Below are 16,368 nucleotides of genomic sequence, written 5' to 3' on the forward strand. Positions count from 1 at the left end.
GCTCTAGCAACCCATATCCCCCATATTTTTCTAGACCCATGCCTAGAATATTGTCTGTTCTTCCCTCCAACTTTCCAGATCTTTCCTGTTCCTCAAAACTCAGCTCAATACTATGTCTATGAAGCCTTTTGGTGATCAGGCCAGTCTGAGGTTCTTTTTTCTCTTTCCTCTGAATACTTTAAGTATTATTTTCTACTCAGGTCAAATCATCTGCTGTCTTTGAAGTAGTTAGATCACAGCTTCTTTATTAATATGTTTTAATGACTTTGTTTTTTACCCATCATCTAACAAAGTATGTTGCAGATATTGCTCAACAATAGAGTTATTTAGTTTGACTGAGTACTCAAAGATGAGTTGAACTGCCTATGACTAATATCAGAACCAGGAGTTTCATCTTATTCATCGAGGTGGCCTGAATACCGTTTTCACTCTGCACTTTCAGTTTGGGCTAAGAGCTATAGGATGAAACAAAGTTTACCAGCCTGATCCACAGTTTGGTATGTAGTTCTTCTGTCTTTATCCATTCAGTCTTTAATATATCAGCTGAAGGGATAATTTAGGATTACTCTCTGTTTTCAGAATTTAGAACTTAGTATATTCTCAGGATTTTGCTTCTAATCAGGAATAATGTCTTTTTGTTGTAAAAAGTATTAAAGTATTATGTGTTATCTTATCCAAACTAGATGTCAGTTATTTTATAGTATACATTTGATCCTTGATGGTACTGTAGCTGGAAAGGAAAACAAGTCCTCTTATGTAGAAATGTGGCCTATTAACAATGAAAAATGTATTTATAGGTTGTTTTTCTATTAACAGTTCATAGTCTGTCTATATTGAAGGTATTTGGTCTGTTCACCTACTGATTTCACTGGTAAAGGTATAACTTTACCTTTAGTCCATGAACATTAGCATAGGAGTTGACCCATTTAACTTTTTCATCTTACAAATCACAAAGGCTTTTCAAAATTAGCAGGGGGCATATACACAGCAAACTAGTGGAAAATGTTATGAGCTTTCTTTAGCTGGTTTGGTTTTAGCTGCCACTTTGGAGCTTTTACACTTCTTTCCCTTTCCTACCCCATCTCCAGGAGGTAAACAAAGAAACAATTTGCATCAACTATAGAAATGCCTCTGAGATCACTGCTCTAAGAGTGCTGGGGATTTGGAGTAGAAATCCTGAAAAAGAGAAAAAGGCAAGGGTAAAAGCTCTGTTGACAAGGGAGTTTCATAGGCATGTGGTGAGAGCACAACATTGGACGTGTGAATACAAATTCTGCAAGTTTCCTCTCCTCTTGTGAAAAAAAGTCTAGGCGTGTAGAAGTTCTGTCTGGTTAAAGAGTTAGACACAGTGGCAGCTGTATAGCTTAGTTTTTCTTTCTGATTCAAATACTTCCCTGTTGGAGTGTTTAGCACCTTCAGTTCTTCTTGTCCTGCTCCTCAGCACATGTGGCACCGCTGGTTGAGAGGAGGGCTGATGGCTGGCTCTGTACAGGATGCTGAACGGGGCTTTATCATTTGGCCAGTCCGCTGGGCTTGAATGGAAGGGAATTTGAGTTCTCACTTTGGTGCAGACCATTAGCACATTCATCATCTGCTGGCATCAGGTCAAGGAACACCCAAGTCAGCTTGTGAACCAAGCTTTTCCCTGGAGTAAACATAATACATATATTTGGCTAGGAGTTCAGCTGTTAAAAGATGATTTTTTTTTTCTCAGTAGGATCAGGTATTTGTTCATATTTAGATAGCATCTAAGTGGAGGCAATTTAGACATTTCATCAAAGCAAAAATCTATTCTAAAAAAATAGGAAGACCTCATTATAGATTCACAGATCTGTGTATTTGTGTGCTCAAGGATAATAATAATACTGGGAGATGTTTCAGAGAAATGAGATGAGTAGAAATTAAAAAATTTCATGAATTTGAGCCCAAGTAAATGAAACTCTATTATTTAATTATAGCAGCTGACTGTGAATATAAATGGGAGATGTAGAGCAAGAATTTTTTCCAAAGTTTGGATCATAGAAGATTTTATGACTAAAAGAGGAAATCTCTCACTAAGAGCTACAAACTAGAGGTTTGACCTTTCATAAAATGAATTGGGGAGTATAAAAAATATTTGGGAATTGAGGACTGTCCCTTTTGTATATGCTCAAGGATTTTTACATCTAAAGTGAATAAAAACCGCCTAATGTGGAAAATACGTCAGTGTCCTTCAAATATGCCCCTCTGTGATAGCATGGTTAGGTGGGAAAAAACTCACTGATACACAATGGAAAAGGACATGCTAGCTTTTACAATTTCATGTTGGGAACTTCTTGTGGTCCAGTGCCTGCAATAATATCCACTGTTGGGCCATTTATTTGCTACCAGTTGCTACTTTTGGCACGTGGGTACATTTAAACCCCAGAGTCTTGGTTAAATTCCAATGCAGATGAGTGATGATATTCCATCTGCCATGTTCTTTTTTTGCCTTCCTTAAGGAAATGAAGCATAACTGCATTCCCAAGCAGACTGTTCATATACTACAGATAAAAATTAATATTTTTATTCCTGAATGTGTGGTTCTCTGTCATCAGACCTCAGTTCTAGGCTCAGCTCTGTCAGTGACTCACTCATGACCATGTGTGAGTTAATTTCATCTCTCTGAAATGAATTTTCTGTAAAAGGTGAACAAGACCCTAGGTAATTGTTAAGCCTACTTAAAATTGTAACAGATTATGAATGGTTGTTAGTCCACATTCTTGATAAATGAAATAAGAGGAAAATTTTGTTCAGACTTCAAAAAGTTTTCAGATTTCTGTTCACTTTAATTTTTAGAAAACATTCTCTTAAACATTATCTTTAAAGTTGTCTATCCAAAAAAGTATACATCAAATGACAGAAATATTGGTGTTTCACATCAGAGTGATGTATTTTTTCCCCATCTAATTCCAATTCACATATCAGTTATCGTTTTAGTGGAGGTATGAATGTGTATGTAGTTCTAAGTGGGGGGAAACAGGAGCATTGGGGGAGGAAACAGGACAGTATGTCACATAGCTACATTTATTCTGATGTTTAGATTTACCAAATCCCACATTTTTGCAGAAATATTCAGTAGGACATGATTCATGACACCTTTTACTCAAACTGATAATATGATGACATCATCGGACTGTGATAAATTATGTAATTTGATGTCATACCTAAAGCAACCACTAAAAAAGCTGTACAAAGAGACATTACAGATAAATCAAAATTGAATTATAAAAAATGTTGAAGGAAGGAAAGAAAAAGAAAACAGAGAAATGAAAAACAGACAACAAAAAATAAAATTACTGGCTTCAGGCCTAACATGAATAATTACATTAAATGTAAATGGTCTAAATACAGCAATTAAAAGACAGATTGTTAGAGTGTATTAAAAAATAGCACCCAACTACAATGCTGTATCTTTATAAATTCTCTTTGAATATAATAATGTTGGCAGGTTGAAAGTAAAGAATGGATAAAAATGTATCATGCAAACATTAATAAAAAGTAAGCAGGAGTTGCTATATTAATATCAGATACGGTAGACTTTGGAGCAAAGAAAATTACTAGTGACAGAGGAGGATATTATATAATGATAAAAGAGTTGCTCCATCAAAAAGACACAACAATACTAAATGTGTGTACACTAAATTACTGAGTGTACACTAAATGACATATTTGAAAAAAGAAAGACACATTTATAAATATAGTTGAAGACTTCAACACCCCTACCTCATCAATTGATAGAAAACTAGATAGAAAATCAGCAAGAATATAGAAAACCTAACATCAGTAACCAACAGACTCTAATTGCTACTCACAGAACACTCCACCCCACAGCAACAGAACACATATTCTTTTAATGTAACCATGGAACATATAACATGATAGACCATATCCTGGGTCAGAAAGCAAGTCTCAACAAATTTTAAAGAATTAAAATCATAAAGAATGTATTCTTTGACTACCATGGAATCAAATTAGAAATCAATAATGGATAACATGTAAATCTCTGAACACTTGGAAATTCAGTAACATACATTATATATATCTATGGGTCACAAAAGAAGTCTCAAGGAACATAAAAAAATACATTGAACGGAATGAAAATAAAAAATACAACATCAAAATTTGTGGGTCACAAATAAAGAAGTGCTTAGAGGTATGTTTGTAGCATTAAATGCATACATTAGAAAAAAGTAAACTACCATATGACCCAGCAATCCCACTACTGGGCATATACCCTGAGAAAACCATAATTCAAAAAGAGTCATGTACCAAAATGTTCATAGCAGCCCTATTTACAATAGCCCGGAGATGGAAACAACCTAAGTGTCCATCATCGGATGAATGGATAAAGAAGATGTGGCACATATATACAATGGAATATTACTCAGCCATAAAAAGAAATGAAATTGAGCTATTTGTAATGAGGTGGATAGACCTAGAGTCTGTCATACAGAGTGAAGTAAGTCAGAAAGAGAAAGACAAATACTGTATGCTAACACATATATATGGAATTTAAGAAAAAAAAATGTCATGAAGAACATAGGGGTAAGACAGGAATAAAGACACAGACCTACTAGAGAATGGACTTGAGGATATGGGGAGGGGGAAGGGTAAGCTGTGACAAAGTGAAAGAGCGGCATGGACATATATACACTACCAAACGTGAGGTAGATAGCTAGTGGGAAGCAGCCGCATAGCACAGGGAGGTCAGCTCGGTACTTTGTGACCGCCTGGAGGGGTGGGATAGGGAGGGTGGGAGGGAGATGCAAAAGGGAGGGGATATGGAAACATATGTATATGTATAACTGATTAAATTTGTTATAAAGCAAAAAAATAAAATAAAATAAAATTAAAAAAAAATAAATAAAAAAATAAAAATTAAAAAAAAAAAAAAAATAATGACACTCACTGTCCTCCTTATATACCTTGCCTTTCACCTTGCCTCAAACATCAGAATTTATATTTGTTTCTCAAATTGATTTTATATCTGAATTACAACAGAAATCATCACATTTTTAAGAACTTGGCTATAGTGCTTACTATCACACTAGTCTTTCTTCATCTTTCTTAAAAAAAAAAAAAAAAGAAAAAAGTAAAAGTCTCTAATCAATCATCTTACCTCACACTTCAAGAATCTAGAAAAAGAAGAGCTGAATATACCCAAAGCAAGCAGAAGGAAGGAAATAATAATGTTAAGAACAAAAGTTAATAAAATTGAAAACAGAAAAATAATCAACAAAAAAAGCCTAGTTATTTGAAAAGATTGATAAAGTAGACAAACCTTTAGCAAGAATGACAAAGAAAAAACAGATAAGACACAAATTACCAGTGTGAAGAATGAAAAAAAGTGTATCACTGCAGACCCTGCAGACATTAAATGGATAATAGGGGATACTAGAAACAATTCTACACACATAAATGACAACTTAGATGAAATGAACCAACTCCTCAAATGACACAAACTACCACAACTCACTCAATATTAAATAGATAATTTGAGTAGCCCTATAACTATTAAGGAAATTGAACAATTTTAACATTTCCAAAAAAACACTCCACTCCCAGATGGCTTCACTAGAGAATTCTAACAAACATTTAAAGAAGTAACATCAGTTCTACACAATCATTTTCAGAAACCCATTCATTTTATGAAAGTGGTATTGCCCAGATACCAAAACCTGGTAAAGATAGTACAGAAAAGAAAACTAGAGATAAATATCCCTCATGAACACAGACACAAAGATCCTTAACAAAATATTAGCAAATAGAATTCAGCAATATATAAAATAACATATATACCATGACCAAGTAGGGTTTATTCCAGGGATCAAGGTTCATTCAGTACTTGCAAAACTGTTGTGCAATTCACCATGTTAACAAGCTAAAGAAGAAATATCACATGATCATATCAATTCATGCTGAAAAAGCACTTGACAAAATTCAACACCCATTTAGGATAAAAATTCTCAGAAAAATAAGAACAGAGAACTTCCTCAACTTGATATAAAGCATCTGAAAAAAACTGCATAAATTCTGTAACTAACATTACTCTTAATGGTGAAAGGCAATTAGTTCTCTTCAGATCAGGAACAAGGTCAAGAATGTTTGCACTCACCAATTTTATTTAATATCGTGCTAGAATTTCCAGCCAGTACAAAAAGACAAGAGAAGGAAATTAAAAGCATAGAGATCAGAATCGAAGAAATAAAATTGTCCCTATTTGCAGGTGACATGATTGTTTATGTAGAAAATCCCAGGGAACTTAAAAAAAAAAAACCTTCCAAAATTAATAGGTGAGTTCAGCAAAGTAGTAGGATATAAGATAAACATACAAAAATCAACTATATTCCTATGTAATAACAGTGAACAACTGGACACCAAAGATAACACAATACCATTTATAATCACTCAAAAATTTAAATGCTTAGGTATAAATCTAACAAAACATGTATAGGACTTGTATGCTGAAAGCCACACAGTACTGATGGAAAATCTAAATAAATAGATATACCATGTTAATGGATTGGAAGACTCACCATAACAAACATATCAATTCTCTCCAAACTGATACACAAGTTTAACACAATTTCTATCAAAATTCCAGCAAGATTTTTTTGTAGATACAGACCACATTATTCTAAAAATTTTATAAAAGGCAAATGAATCAGAATAGTTAGAAGAATTTTTAAATAGAAGAATAAAGTGGGAAGAATTAATATACCCAATTTCAGGATTTATCATATAGCTACTGTAATCAAGACTATGTGATCTTGGCAGAGGGATACAAGTATATATCAGTGGAATACAATGGAGAACCCAGAAATTGCCCCACACAGATGTAAACTGATTTTTGACAAATGTGCAAAACCAGTTCAATGGAGGAAACATAGCCTTCTCAACAAATGGCATTGGAGCAGTTGAACATCCATAAACAAAAAAATGAACCTTGACCTAAGTCTTACAACTTATACAAAAATTAACTCAAAGTATATAGAGAACTTAGATGTAAAATTTAAAAATAAAATTTTTATGAAAAAAAATGGAAAATCTTGTTATAAAGCAGAAACTAACACACCATTGTAAAGCAATTATACTCCAATAAAGATGTTAAAAAAAAAAAAAGGAAAAATCTTCAGGACCCAGGGCTAGGCAAAGCATTGTTAGACTTTATATCAAAAGCATGATTCATAAAATAAAAAATTGATAAATCGGACTTGAGCAAAATTGAAAACTTTTGCTCCATGAAAGACCCTGTTAAGAAGATGAAAAGACAAGATACAGAGTGGGAGAAAATATTTGCAAACTATATATCTGGACTTGTATTAAGGATTGGTATTAAGAGTGTAATCTTTCAAAACTCTAAAATAAAAAATGAAACAGTCCAATCAGAAAATAAGCAAGAAACATTTCTTGGGAAAGGATATATACAGATATCATCTAAGCACATGAAAAGATGTTTGACATCATTAACCATTAGAGAAAAGCAGAATGGGCTACAATAAGAAATAGTGACAACACCAAATGCTGGCAAGAATTGCAGAAACTGGCTCACTCATGCATTGCTAATGGGGTTGTAAAATGGTACAACCATTTTGCAAACCAGTTTGACAGGTTTTTAAAGAAAACTTTACGTACAACCACCATAAAACCCAGCAATTGCTCTCCTGGGCATTTATCTCAGAGAAAGGAAAACTTATGCCCACACAAAAACATGTATACAAATGTTTATAGCAGCTTTACTTATAATAACCTCAAACTAGAAAGAAAGCAGTACCCTTCAATGAGTGAATGGTTAAATGATCCAGACCGTAGAACACTATTCAGCAATATGACTGAACGAACTATCGATACACACAGCAACCTGGATGAATCTCCAGAGAATCAACCTGGATGAATCTCCAGAGAATTGTGTTGCTCGTATGATTTTGTTTGTATAATATTCTTTTTTTTTTTTTTTTTTTGCGGTACACGGGCCTCTCACTGCTGTGGCCTCTCCCGTTGTGGAGCACAGGCTCCGGACGCGCAGGCTCAGCGGCCATGGCTCACGGGCCCAGCCACTCCGCAGCATGTGGGATCTTTCCAGACCGGGGCACGAACCTGTGTCCCCTGCATCGGCAGGCGGACTCTCAACCACTGTGCCACCAGGGAAGCCCCATGTATAATATTTTTGAAATAACAAAATTATAGAATTTGTACATTAGTGGTTTCCAGGGTTTAAGCAGGAGATAGGATGGGAGCGCTATAAAAAGGCAAACTGAGGGACTCTTATGGTGATGGAAATGTTCTGTATCTTAACTATCAACGTCAATATCTTGGTTTTGATATTGTACTATAACTTTACAAGATGTTACCATTGGGGGAAACAGGGTAAAAGATACAGGGCTCTGTATTACTTCTGCCAAATGCATGAAAATCTACAGTGATGTCAAACTAAAATATTTGATTAAAGAAAAAACACAACCTTCTAATGGCTTCTAGTTTAAAATGCAAAGCCTTTCCTTGGCCTTTTCCAACATCATTCATGTCCTACTTGTCTCCCCCTGACATACATGCTGCAGCCACAGTGGCCTTTTTGCTGTACCTGCACATGCTCAGCAGGCTCTCACCACAGGACCTTTGTGCATGCTATTCCCTTGGCCTGGAAAGTTCCTCCATCTGGCTTACTCTCTTTATCCTCGTCTCTGCTCATATGTCACCTTATCAGAGAGGATTTTTCCTTGAATAGTCTCTCTAAAGTAGCACCCCTGTCACAATCTATTCCCTTACTTGGATTTATTTGTCTTCTCTCATTAGAAACAGGTTTGATGCTTTTAAAGATTCCAAGTTTTTAGTATAGGAACCTTAAGTTCCCTACTATGCCTACTCTTTTCTATGTTTTCTTCTGGGATTTGGAGCATTTGATTTTCAAAACCAAACCAAACAAGCTGATTCATTCTATTTTCTTTCCTTCTGCTTATGCGTCTGTAACTTTCTAGATGGAATTTAAGAGTTCTGTGGTAGTGGATGTTGTGTATTCTGTCAGGTTCAGTTTATCACAATCTTCTGGCATTTCCCCAAACAGCTAAGATTTGGGAGTCAACGTCCTCACACCGTGAATCTGCCTCTAAGTGACTTAGCTCTAATTCTCTTCTAGGCTTGTTACTCAGTTCACAGTGTAAAGACACACTTTAAGAGGATCCTCAGAAGTCTTGGACAAGCTTCCCCGCATGTGGCAGGTATGTGTCTACACACTGAGTGTGCAAGAAATGTAACTTGCCCACTCCTATAGTTAAATCTATTCTTCTATAGTTAAATCTAAATTCTATTTATTCTTCTATAGTTAAATCTAAATTATATTTTAACCCTTCATTTAACCATGTGGACTCAATTTGAGGTCGCATCCTAATTCTAGTTACGGTTATGAGGGTGAGGGGTGACATATCTGCTCCTAGGCTGTCATCTCTCTATGAATCATGTTTGTCCTCTCATCCTTTGTCAGTACTTGTGAGCCATTGCTGAGGCACACTTTGGTCTTCCTTCAAGGGTCTTCTCTCCTTCTCTTGGCTTCTTCCAGATACTTCCTGGGCACATGAGGGTGTGCTGCTGCTAAACTGGAAGAAACTCTCTGGGGTGGCATAAAGCTCTTTGCTCCTTGCATGCCACTCTGAAGCACGTGGTTCTTGTTCTGTTGCTTCTGAGTCATGCTATTGTGGGAGGTCCTTGGCAAATCTGGTCAGGTCCATCTACCTGGACATATCACTTGGTCAATTCCAAGGTCCAGACTCCATCCAAGAAAGAAAATCCTTTCCACCCTCCATTATTTCCCACCAACATGTTTGGGATTTCTCTCTGTAACAGTACTTCGAACAAGCACAACTTAGGAAATCGTTTACTTTTTTTCTTGTTGTTTCTTTAAAATGAATTGGGGAATGGGGGTGGGTATTCCCATGCCTCTGGATGAAATTTAGGTCTCACGTAGGCTCCATACCTAATAGGGATTACCCTTAGCTTAAAAAAATATTTCTATCCACACTTTAAATCACAGACATTCAGAAATTAGAATGTCCAATCTCAGACCATAATCGTAGCTTCAAAGTTTATTTAATATCAAATCATCTCTCCTCCTCTCTCTGAGGCCCATTATTGGGCTATTGCAGTGGGAGAGGGTGTGCTGTTTTCTTTCTCTATCTGTCACCTCCTCCCCCATTTGCTAGCTGCTATTGCTAAATCCTTAGGGGTTGGAACATGGGAAGGAAAGGGAAAAGAGTGGCTTAGGGTTGTTTCTTACATGAACTGGTACTATGTTAAGCTGGCTCCAGCTTTCTGGGCCTGGCAGATGTTTAAAACTGATAGTCACTTGGCCACTTTGGGGGACTTTGGTTGCTTCCCTTGCTGGACCCATTTGTCTTCAACTCTCCTGACTTGGACAAGGCTTCTCCTTCAGCTGTCCACTTCCCACTCAGCTCCTAGTTTTCAGCTAATCCATCCCACAGGAACTCATATTTAGTGTCTCAAGAATACTTCGCGGGGCTTCCCTGGTGGCGCAGTGGTTGAGAGTCCGCCTGCCGATGTAGGGGACGCGGGTTCGTGCCCTGGTCCGGGAAGATCCCACATGCCGCGGAGCGGCTGGGCCCGTGAGCCATGGCCACTGAGCCTGTGCATCTGGAGCCTGTGCTCCACAACGGGAGAGGCCACAACAGTGAGAGGCCCGCGTACCGCAGAAAAAAAAAAAAGAATACTTCGCAATGGTCATCTTGGGCTTCAGTCTGGCTCTCTCATCCCTGACCCACACCAGCTTCATGAAAACATGCATCTCATGAACCTCCAAGAGCAGGAGGGGTCGAGGGTACTTCTAAAATTCCAGAGCTGCTCCTAGCCTGACCCTCTTGTCCTCCCGATTTCCAAGGTGGGAGCCAGTCTGCAGTCCATTGGGTTTCCCAAAGTCCAGGCTGTCTAAACTATTCCTTTGAAGCCCCTCTAAAGATTTGAGAGAGAAAATAGTCCCTTCCATCCCTCTTGCTTGGGGTGAGGTGGGACTTGTCATAGGGCAGCAGCTCAGTCCATTTCATAATGCTTTTCCCCTCCTCTGTCCTTTTGATCCTTTACATTCTCTGGTTGGCTTTTAGAACCATCCAACCAGTTCTTATGATTTTTTTTTTAATCTGGATTTTGATCTAGCCCTTTACTTTGGGATTTCATGCCTGTTCAATGAAGGTGCCTCAGTTGAATCTTCCAGTCTAATATCTGGTCATTCCAGCCCCACTAGGAAGAGTTAGGATGGTGGGGAGAGGGTAAAGTTTCAGCCACCCACCCCCAACTTGGCTTCTAGATTCCCTAATGTCCGTACATGCCTTGACTACCTTATTCTCCACTCAGAGGTGTCTAAACCTGCTCTTAGCTTAGTAAATAAATAGGAGGGTCTCTTCTAAGTCTGTTTCCAGTGCATGAGAATCATTCTAATTTCTCAGAGTGTCTTAGGCTTTTGAAACTTGAAGACCAATAATTGACATTCCTCCTTCCCCCATGCTTCCCTGCTCTGCCAACAATTTTCTTATGAAAATTGAGTGTAGAGTATAGCAACTTGGCTGACTGAATGGAGAAAGAAGCAAGATTCAAGGAAATGAAATAAAATACTTCAAATATTATACCCTATATGATAAAAAATATTGCCTGCCCTTTTTTGAGTATCTATGATGTGATTTTTAACCCTTATAATGGCACTGCATCCTTTATATTAAGGATTTGACATTTGAGGAAACCAGGTGTATTAGTTTGCTAGGGCTGCTGTAACAAAGTACTACAAATGGGGTGGCTTAAACAATAGAAATGTATTGTCTCACAGTTCTGGAGGATAGGAGTCTGAAATCAAGGTATTGGCAGGGTTGGTTCTTTCTGAGGGCTGTGAAGGAAGGATCTGCTCTGGGCCCCTCTCCTTGGCTTGTGGATGGCATCTTCTCCATGTCTCTTCACACTGTCTTTCCTCTCTGAGTGTCTGCTCTATGTTCAAGTTTCCCTTTTTTCGAAGAACACCAGTTATATAGGAATAGGGCCCACACTAATGACCTTATGTTAACATAACTAATTATATCTGCAATGACCCTATTTTTAAATGTCACATTTTAGCAACATCTGCTGAAATAACATCATAAGGAACTGTAAATAATGCAGCACATCTGGAACCACAGAAAATGAGGTTGGAGAAGTAGGTGGAGGTGATATCATGGAAGGATTTGTACCAATTATACTACTGGCAAGAAAGATTTTCAAGTGGGGAAGGGATATGTTTAGAATTTCATTTTAGAAATAAGTCCATTATAAGCTTTTTCTTGCCAAAACTCTACTGGGAGTTAGGACTTCAACATGTGAATTTGGGATGGGACACAATTCAACCCATAACACCAGGGTTCAAAGAGGCTCGATAACTTGAACGTCACACAGACCTTGAAATGCCATTGTGGGGATTCCATACAATGATGGTGTGATTTTAAAGTTACGTTCTTTCTGCTGTACTGCACTTCATCTCAGGTGACTCTTGCATGCAGCCCTGTGCAATGAGGAGAATGCTGTTATTCCTTTAAACAACCAAACCAGACTGGCTGGGGCATGGATCCACACAACAAAGGAGTTCAGACTTAGACATAGATCATACCATCACAAGAACTCAGAATAACGTCTTAACACAAATGAGGAACAGGAACATGTTTGTGGAGAGGTTCAATCTAATACCATCATACCATAGGCTAGAAAATGAAGTTATACCTGAACTAGAGGTATAGATTATGACGAATTCAACTGGCTCTGAAACTACTAAAGTGGTGTCAATGTGAGTTCGGTGATGTTATTGCTATGGCCTGTGGTTTGCATTTTTGGTGTTCTTGACCTGTATTCATATCTAAATATGCTGTGTGTACATGGTCTACTCTATGTAGAGCATATTTAAACAATATGTAATAAAACAAAATATTTAGATAATGCAAAAGGAAAAGAATAAAATGTTTGCTATAAAGTTCCTGCAGGCATTTACTGGATAGTGATAATGATAGTTTTACTAAAAAAAAGGATAAAATATGTTCAGCTTCAATGAGGATTATATTTAGGAGAATTATCAGATTATTTTGGATATTTTCTTCATAAAAGCAATTCTTTAGTGCATCCTATGTGGAAGATAGAAATTGTAATAGTGATTTGGAAACGTGGCTTCATGCATATGAACATAATTTGAGTCTTGTAGTATTTAGCGCTGTTCTATTCCAGATGGCAAAACATTTTTATTATTCCTTTCAGTTAGTGCTTGAAATATATACCTATGGAAATAAGTCCATTATAAGCTTTTTCTTGCCAAAACTCTAATAGATGCTCACTTACTGAGAAATATGTGTACTGAGAAATATTTAAGAAAAATACACTTTAATGAAGCTGCACTAATGATATTTATTTAGCTAATTGTGTACAGGAATCTAAACATGATTTCAAGTAAAGTACACTGTTGGCCATGTAAATAAACCTGGCACAGGTATGCAGAATTTTAAGAGAATTAGATAACAGATCTAACGAAAATTAGAGTAAGCCTCAAAGAAATATTTTATTATAAATTAGATTCCCATTATAAAGCAAATACAGTCACATAGCAAAAATATTTTAAAATAAGGGTAAAAAATTACTAACAATACCAATGACCAAAAGCAATAACAGTAATCTTTTGGTATATTTACTTCTCTTCCTTTTTCATTCATTTGATCAACTAAGGATTACTGAGCACTTAATGCAGGCACTTCGGAGATAAAGATGGCTAGGACAGGGTTTCTGCCTTGAAGGAGATTTTAATTTATCAGGGGAAACACACCACGGATGAGTCCTTATAATAGGTCATAAGTATAATACTGGAGGAGAGTGGGCCAAAGAACTTGCTATCAACTCTATTGTCAGGTCCGGGAAGACTTTAACATGTAAGTTGGGACAGAAACATTAGAAGAAATCTGTTAGCCAGAAAAGAGAAGAAAATACACTTCAGTTAGAGGAAAGAACATCTGCTGAAATAACATCATAAGGAACTTTAAATAATGCAGCACATCTGGAACCACAGAAAATGAGGTTGGAGAAGTAGGTGGAGGTGATATCATGGAAGGATTTGTTCCAATTATACTACTGGCAAGAAAGATTTTCAAGTAGGGAAGGGATATGTTTAGAATTTTATTTTAGAAAAATTGTTTATCAGCAATATGATTGGATGGACAGCTTAGAAACTGCGACCCTCAGGAGCTAAGGGTTTGGTAAGGAGTGAGATATACCAAGAAGCTGAAATAAAGCCTAAATAAAAACCGCTTGGCTTGCATGGGCCTCTAGCAATATTTTGGGGGAGACTGTAAAACGTGTTCTTGTGGTCCTGTGCTTTTATAAAATTTGCCAAGAGTATGAGTTTTTAACTTCAGTTTATTATGAATGCTTCCTCTTTCTGTAATATTTACTACCCCTCTGTTATGCTTCTCTTAATGTTGGGTAGCATTGGTAACACACATTTTGTATCCACAATTTTACCTTCTTTTTCTTTAAAGAGCCCCCAAATTGTATAAGCTTAGGCCTCACTTTTCAGATCTAGTCCCAAGATGATATTGAAGGAATCCAGAAGAGGGATGACAGATTCTTAAACCAAGATTGTAGCTGTAGAGATGAAGTAGAAAAAGATGTGGAAGGCTAAGGGGGAGGAATTACTGGCTCTGTTGGTGGGAGGGAAAAGATAGTACCAAGATTTCTCCCTTCTATAACTTGATGAATAGTAAGGCTGTTAACAGAAAAAAAAAAAAATGCTAGAGTCAGGTCACTGTTGAAAGTAACAGTTTATTGAACATCTTTATGTGTATGTATGTTTTCGCATTTTTGGATTTACAAAAGTTGATTTATTATATCAAAGTGTGTAAGTATTTTAATGCATTTTGTTATCTGTTACCAAATTGCTTTCCAGACTGTGCCATTTAACACTGCTATAGTTAGTGTAGACATGGGTTTTCTTGTCCACACTTCCACTAGCATTGAACAGTATAATTTTAATTTTTTTAAACTAAATTATTGGGTAAAATCAGTACCTCCTTTTCATTTTTCTATAAGGTGAGATAAATGTGATCTGTTATTGTGAGCTCTCCATAGGAATCTTTTTTTCAGGGGTAGTTATTGTGTTTTTTTTCTGGTAGTGATTTGGGAAGCATTAGGAGGTAGTCATAAGTCTTTTATGAGAGCAGTCATTACTATACACTCTAAATGCATGCATACATATCTATATTATAAAAGCTAGAAATATTTGAGGCTAAAACAGTTTTGTAGATTAGATTGTTTTAGACCAGGTGCCAGCAAACTTTTTCTTATAAGGACCAGATAGTAAATATTTTAGGCTTTGTAGGCTAGTAGGCGAAATTGAGGATATTATGTAAGTACTTCAAGAGAGGAAAAAAATTTCCACAAAATTTTTATTGACATAGTTCAAAATATAATAGTAATAATTGAGGAAATTTTTAATAATAGAAGTCTTATAATGAGAAAAATTGAATTCTATTTTGGGAGGGGAGACATTTCACTTAATTGTAGTTTAGTGTTAATGTTCTCTATCATTAAATTGATTATAAATGTTCATTCATTAAACCATTCTTATTTCATAGATAGTGAGCTGGATTTGGATCACAGGCCATACTCCTGGTTTAGACAATGACATTTATGTCATTTTCCTGTTAAAATATTTGGTTTGATAATAAGTTTCATTTCTGTTGCATACTTTATTTGAACCTTTGGCAATCTACAACTTGCAAAACACTCATCAAAATGCATGCGTGTGTGTGTTACATGTATGTGATGTGGGCCATTTTATTCTTTATAGCCAATGGAATTTAGGATATATTTGGGGTAGCAATACTATTACAATGAAGCATTTTGTCTGTTTAGATTAAGAGACCAGAGAAGTGAAACAGGAAACTAGACTTGGCAGGTACAAATTTGGTCTGTTGGTATATATATTGGAATGATTTTAAATGTTCCCTGTTGTTGACTTTGAGTTGACTATAATTGGTTCTGTTCATTAACGTCTACTTCTAACGATTGAGGGTTTGTGCTTTGGCTTTAGCTTTGCTCTTGCTCAGCTACTTTCTAAAAAGTCTTATTTCTTCCTCTACCTCCCTCAAAAACTTGATGTCTTGAAATATTTTTTTATAATTCACATTTCATTTGCTAAGAATTCTTGTGGCAGCACCACCCAGTTCCTATGGTTTCAAGAAGGTAAAGGAGGAGGAAGGAAGAAAAGAAACAAAATAGAAAGACATGAAAATTTAAAAAGCTAATAAGCAGATCCTTTTGCCCACTTTAGAGATTGGGATATCCACCTCAAAA

At 36.4% G+C, this 16,368-nt stretch overlaps 1 protein-coding gene across 3 annotated transcripts in view; it reads left to right on the plus strand.

Moving 5' to 3' along the window:
- The window catches only part of SOX5 (SRY-box transcription factor 5), a 1,015,676-nt gene that overhangs the window by 127,159 nt on the left and 872,149 nt on the right, over nt 1-16,368 (plus strand). For 2 of the 3 annotated variants that reach the window (XM_082635813.1, XM_082635814.1), the window contains exon 2: nt 9,155-9,236. The exons of the other annotated variant lie outside the window; for it this stretch is intronic. The gene's annotated coding sequence lies outside the window, so the exon portion shown is untranslated. The remainder of the gene's footprint in view (nt 1-9,154; nt 9,237-16,368) is intronic. 3 annotated transcript variants of the gene reach the window in all.

Source organism: Mesoplodon mirus (genome assembly GCF_964341445.2).
Source record: "Mesoplodon mirus genome assembly, chromosome: 11".
In the NCBI taxonomy this organism is placed as follows: domain Eukaryota; kingdom Metazoa; phylum Chordata; class Mammalia; order Artiodactyla; family Ziphiidae; genus Mesoplodon; species Mesoplodon mirus.